Source organism: Papaver somniferum, chromosome 7 (assembly GCF_003573695.1).
Source record: "Papaver somniferum cultivar HN1 chromosome 7, ASM357369v1, whole genome shotgun sequence".
NCBI lineage: Eukaryota > Viridiplantae > Streptophyta > Magnoliopsida > Ranunculales > Papaveraceae > Papaver > Papaver somniferum.
The window spans coordinates 154,370,863-154,378,179 of NC_039364.1; positions in this window are offsets into that span (position 1 = coordinate 154,370,863).

Below are 7,317 nucleotides of genomic sequence, written 5' to 3' on the forward strand. Positions count from 1 at the left end.
TTTATATTAAAAACATAACCTAAGAAGTATATTTATGTATATCTAGTATTGGTGACTTGATCAATCTACTATGATAAAAGTGTCAAGGAAGTATATATTAGTTGTTTCGTACAACTTTGGTATACTAGATTACGAAGTATAACATTTATCTTTTGAACTTCGTGATTGTATTACGAGAAATTACTAGTGGGCTTACCTCATACCAATTATAAAATAAAATATGTGTGTTCCAGGATAAGTTTGCAAGAAGATCAAACTTCACTATTTTTAATGACCAAGGTAGTCTGGACACCAAGGAATTTCCAATTCCTAAAATATACAAAGATATGCAATAAATACTAATTTTCGATCTTTACTAAATTTAACCCGTTGTCCAACTAATATACTGAAATCTCTCATGGATGCCAACCAAATATGTGCTAGCATACAAGTATACTTTACTAATATAATATCCAGAGATATGCTTTAATTACTGGGAAACTAAAGACATATAAAGTCCGAATATCAAAAGATATTATTGAATATTTCGGTTCGGGATCTCCCTTTGAGTATCAAGGAAAATGCTTGAACATTAAGTAATAAGAGTTTAGCACATGTTCAAAATATTATGTCGGCATTAATGAACTTTCCATGTTAACCAAAACATATTCCGATATCTATGCAAACCCTAAATTAATACACAAATCGGAAACGTTTTATAATTGGTTAACCTAATTGAGATCGATCCGGATATAGATCCTAAGGTAGGGATCGGTTCTGCTATACATCTCTGGGACTGGTCCTAGCATGATCCTTGTTTAAGGAATCGGTCAAAAAAGAGATCCTTTGACTCATTTCAATTATGAAACAAGTTTCGCAAGTCTACTTCCTTAAACTCATCTAGTTAAACATTGTTTTCTAGGCATGGAATCAACGCAAAGTTCAACACACTATACTAGTAACGAATTACCAAATAGTGTTATGTCGCAAACTCTCTCAAGAGGAAAGTAATCTAATTAGGTGAAATCTATTATGTACGCTTCATTTAAATACTTCTTTGGGATCAAGAAGCACTAGTAGTACCGTTAGTAGGAAACTAGAATCGTATTGTTATTTTAGTTTTTGATTGTTGATTTGATTGACTAACGGTATAGTTGAATCTTGATATGACCTAGTTTGTTTATTCTGTGATCCTTCTCTTCGGATATAAGATCACTCGAACTAGATCAAGGTTTGACGATTTCAGATATGATCTTTGATTTAAGATCTGGAAATAGGACTTGTGATCATCCATTGTTAACAGACTCAGATTTGTGCATGATCGATCACAAGAGAATCAAGTTGTTTGTGTAGGTACTTTGATGATATTATCTTTATGATTATACTTTGTGCACACCTGATTGACTGGGATCCGATAATTTTGTTTATCTTCGATAGACTATTATAACTTGTTGTATAGATCGACGATCTATTATTTGGTGATTCTCTTGAGAATCCTAATCTGATAGATAGTGAACTAACTTTTTATTTCGATAACCATAATCTTGGTTGATCCAACCTATAAAAAGGAATTTATATTGATTAAAAGGGAGAACCTTTGTACCTCAACTTATATCTGATTAACCTTGATCTGGGAGATTGATAGAGTGGTTACCAAAAACAGATTAGTCATTTACTGTATTGGAATAAGATCCAAATGAGTTGACTGCTAGAAATTTTCACAACGGATGGAGCAACTTAAGATAGTAGACTATATCTTAGGATTCAAATGCGTAGACCAGATTGGTAGTAGGCGCAGAGATACTGAAGGAATTGGGTAACTTGGAGTTAGTTTACTTGGTCTCAACTATGCGTAGTTGGTAATAGTATTTTTATATCGTTTTAATTTTGAGAGTATTCAAAACAGGACCTGGTGTAGGGGTTCTTCTATATTTGTGGTTTCCTCGTTCACAAAACCTTGTTATGTGCTTTTACTTTACCTTCCGCATTATAATTATTGTTTTAGTTACAAAAAATTAAACGCGCTAGTACATTAATGAAACACTTGGTTTGATCCCATAGTTGATTTGCTTCCGGACTTTGACTACATACCAAGTGTACATCTTGTTATTTTCATCTTCTTGACAGTCTCTATCTATATTAGATCACACAAGGTGAGTCTTGAATAGGTTAATACGAAAAGATTTTGGTATACTTGATACCCTCGTCATTTCGATTGGTATCAGAGCAGGAAAACACGATAAGATCTAACAATCTATGTTTGGTGCGTTTCACCTTATAAGACTTGCATTTAAATATGGTTTTGAAGGAAACTATAGGCGATTTGGTTAACGTATCATCAAGATTTGATGGCTTCAACTTTTCGTGGTGGAAGACATGAATGAAGAAAGTAAAACTCTCTTTCTAAAACTCTTTTGGAAAATGGATAAAAGCTATAAATCATTAATTCTGCTCCAAAAGAGATGAAATCTGAATTTTATGCTTTTATGGATAAAACTATTGAATTTTATTCGTTTATGAATAAAACTATTGAATTTAATAAGCATTAACCGGAGGGTTAAGAGATCACCGCTTCTCAATTGAAGACCCATTTTACTTGCACTACCAGCAAGGATCTGGTTTAAAGAATGTTACTTTCTCGGGTCCCATATCCATTCCTGAGTTTAGCCATAATAAGGAGGTCATCTTCAATGGCGGGGATGGCACCACGGATAATGATAAACACTCGCTCGTTTTTTCTGACCTTTGGAAGTATGGTCGTATATCCCTTCAGCTGATAAGCCTGAGGGCTCATGTCAAAACAAGTAATGTTGTTTTTCCCTTGTCCCTTTTTTCTTCTTTCTCTTCTTCTTCTCTTTTTTTCCATGGGTAAGAAAATAAATGGGTATTTGAACCCACAAACCAGATGAGACTCTAGTTGAAAAGTTCATCTTCTGCATAATCTGTAAATTCGGAAATCATAGAAACTAAGGTGAACGGATTGTAATATTTGAAGGGAGGTTGTAAGCCTTAGTAAGTGAAATAGCAAGAGTGGGTTCGAAACTAGAAATAATAGGATCCATGAATTCTAAAGAAAATTGAAAGATGAACATACTTGAAAAGACCAAAAGGTTGAAGATCTAGAAAAATTGTAGAAAGCTTTTTTAGAAAAGGGCTAAAAGATTATGAAAGTAAAACCCACAAAGGGTATAAGCTTTATTTTATATTAAGTAAATAAAAGTTAGAATAAAAGGAAAGAGTAATAACCGGTTAAACTTTGAATAACTCTCACGTCTCTCCACGCATTAAAGACACGCATGATTGGAAACCCACTACCATAAGTCAATAAAGTGCACGAATGAGAGTGGGTAAACAAAATTATTTTAATTACCAAACTTTTGGCATTCCAAGGAGGTGAGCAACACTCCAAAAAAATTGAGAACTATGCTAATAATTAGAAACCATATAAAATAATATTTAAAAGAATATTTGAGTAGCACGAGATTGATTAGCTCCATTCCGTAGGAAAAAATAGCTACCTAAAGTAATTTAGTCTTTGAGGCTGTATAAAACACCTAGTATGACATGACAACACAAATTACAAGATCCTTGAAAATATGTGATACCTTTTAAAAGATATTTTCGCTTTTGGAAAGGAATAGGGCAGGTGTATGACCTGGAAAATCCCAAAACACCCAGAAGGGACTTGAAAAGGTGGAGTAGACACCTAAATAAGATACTTAGGTATCACATCCATCAATCATCAGCAAAATAAACTGATAGAGGTCGGCACAAATACAGTTATGAGATATTGAAGAGCTGTGAGCGATCAAACCAAAATAAACTAAGTTTAATAAAAGAATTATACAAACTTACTTTAATTAAACTGGGAGCAAATATGTAGATAACAAAATATAACATCTACCCGGGAACTGACAGCTGAAGAGTAATACAGTTGAGAAGCGAAATACGATTTAAGGTTAGATGTCGAAGACCTGAACCAGATGTCCAAAGATTAAACCATAGATGTCTAAACACAGCAAAGACACGGAGATAAACGTGGAAGACCTGAGTCCAGAAACGAAGCTAAGAAGAACCTCAATATTGTCAATCAAGTGAAACTTGGAAAGCTAGATTAGTTATTACGAGGAGCTGTCCCAGGTACGAACAAGTTTAAGACGGGAAAATAATTGGGTCCCAACCATCACGTGTTGTAATTTACATGTAATCCCCATGTTCATATAATGTATAGATATCCAGAAAAGCTAATAATGTAAGAAAAAATAAAAAATCATTTCATTAATAAAAATCATATCTCTAATATTTATCTCTCCTCTCTGGTTCGTTTCTAACTGCTTATTCTTTAACCGACTTAGAAGATAATCAGAAACCCTCACCTTACATCACCAGAAATCTACCTAGAGATCATATATTAGAGTAATAACAACGATTAAGTTCACAAATCAAGGACAACGATCACCAAATTTTGAAGGTATGTTTCTCGGTAGAGTTGACGCATCTTCACCGATGGAAGAACTGCACACTTAAGATTCAAGCTTCCATTTACATCGAGAGCAATATCAACATGTAAGATCGCTAAAAATGACGGTTTGGCTAACCTTATCATTAAGATACTGTGATTATGTAGGATGAATCTACCATGGCACATTGGTTTTCATTTGAGGCACGTGATAGGACTATGAGATATATAACAAATATGACAATCTATTTGGTGGTAAGATTCTAATCATGGGAGGTAAATATTTTTCCTGGTCCTGCCAGTTGTACCAAAAGTTATAAGGGATCAAATTATCGATTCGTGCCTAATCAAGTCACCATTGTGGAAAAATGTAGAGGTTCTTCATTTGAAGACAAATATGTGTGGAGTGGACGACATGTCATATTCTGGATTTTTTATTTCACTTGGTAGCAGAAATGAATCTTCTTTAGAAAATGATATGATAAAAATTCCATTTAATATCACCATATCTTAGGTCGGTGAGTATTCAGTATCTCAAGTGATATATGTTACCACTCCCAACCCGCCGATAAATTAAAGGATTGGGGTTACTTAGTTAACACGACATTTATCATACCGTTGAATGAGCATGTTAAAAAGGTAAACGATACAATGGTTATTGTGTTTCCTAGATAAGAGATATCCACAACCTCTACCAGCAATAGTTGAATAAAATAGTCCCAGGAGGTTTACCTTTACATGTGTTAAAACTAAGGATAAGAGCATTCGTTATGTTCCTGAGGAATATTGATGCGAAAAGTGGCTTATGCAAAGGTATAAGGCTTATAATAAAGAAGTTCTTGCCGAACATCGATGTGGTGATCCTCAGTGCAAATTTCATGGGTAAGAGATTGTTCACCCATAGGATGCAATTCATCCCACCAGAAAATCTCGTGATACCGTATAAAATGATACACAAGAAGTTTTTGGTATGTGTGTATATATTCATGGTCAATAAATCATAAGGATAAATAATTAAAAAAATATTGATATCCGCCCGAGCATGTCATAGTTAGTCATGGCCAGTTGTGCGTTGCCTTTTCAAGAAGTGTTTTGAGTACAAACATTAAGGTGATAGTCAATAAAAGTGATGTTGCTAATAAAGTTGGAAATTAATTTAAAAAAGAAATGATGTGTTCAAAGAAGTTTATATGGCGTCCTTGGTAAATTAAGGGGAAAAAATAGTGTAATTAAATATGTAGGAGTATCATATTCACGTACAACTTACAAAAAGAACTCTCTCTTTAAGTGAGTCAAGAGTCAAAAATCGCAAATTTCTATTTTTATATCAAGGTAATTGGTTGAACTTCACCAACTATATGAATTTCATCTCTCTTTACAATCATTTTTTATATTTCTCTCTCTTCTTCTTCTTCTCTTCCTCTCTGAAAAACTCTAGAAAACAACCTTCTCCAATGGCAGCTTACACCATTAGAGAATAATATTAGGAAAACTTGGGGGTGAAGGTTAGACCAAGGGCTAGGGGTTATAGATGTGAGAAACTGATGGAAGTCGCATAACTTTTCGAGAGGATACGGTTGGGTATCTTCTCGTTTTTCTATCTTGAAATAGAATCAGTTGATTCATTAGAATATGTAGATCTCTTATTTTCTAGTTTAATTGGTCTGAATAAAATGTAAATCTTGATGCTGGTTATTTTATATATAAAAATTTAGTGATTTTATTTATGAGTTCTTAGGTCTAGGACTTTTCAGTCCAAGGTGTCTAAAATTACTGCCCAAATAGGTTATTTGCTTTAATTTCTTGTACTAGTTTTGTTTTTTCAAATTTATTATGGGGATTTGTTTAAATATCTCCTTTGTTTAATTGTATTTTCATGATCTATTTCATCCATAGATGTTAAATGTTTGATAGTTTTGTCACTAAAATTTATTTATTTATTTAATGGTATTTCCACTTCGAACAAAGTTTATTTATTTTGTAATCCACATGTATTAATAGTTTTGTTACTAAAATTGACAAAGGGGAAGATTGTTAGAGCACTGCTCGGTCGAACTCGCAAACGTTGCTATCTCAAGCTTGTTTTTCAAGTTTAGTTGATCAAAACTATATACTTGATTTCTAGTCTACTTATAGATATGTCTCGGATTAGGATAGAATGTGTAGCTGAGCTTTAGACTTCACGACATTCACCAATTGAAGACGAAAATCTACTGAGGAGCTTGGAGGAACTTCATCAACAAAAGGTATGTGGAGAGTAAAACTTATCTATCACTTAGAATTCTATTCTATTTTATCTTGTACTAACACTAAGTCGCATAGCTATATAGACTTTTACATTATACGCATTTGATATTTTGAGGCGAGTTTATCTCGCTTATCTATTTCTCGAAATATGTGTTATAAGTTTTTTGTTTTAGCTATGTTTATCATATCCTTGACGAGTTTAGTTGGAGTTGTTGGAAACTAAATATTAAGTCAAAAGATGATCATGTGAAAATTACCTTGAACATATTAATTACATGATTTGTGTGAGACAGTTATTTGGTGTTGATAAGTGCATAATTCATATGATTTTAGTGTCCATTCCATACTTGTTTAAGCTATTATTCTTGCATATTTTCGTATTATTACTCTTGTTTTCTCTTATTTTCCTCCAATAGGTGAATCATCAAAAAAGGAGCTACAAAGTGCTGAAAATAGATAAGAAGATTAGTATTCCAAGCATCCAAGTTCCCAAATCCAAGAGAAGTGGAAGAAGTATGACGAAAAGGAGCAAAACACTCAAAATCAAGAGAAGGGCCAAATACCGATCTTAACTCATTCAAATTAAGGATTTATCACCACCATCTTGAAAAGAATTTAAATATAAAAAGAAT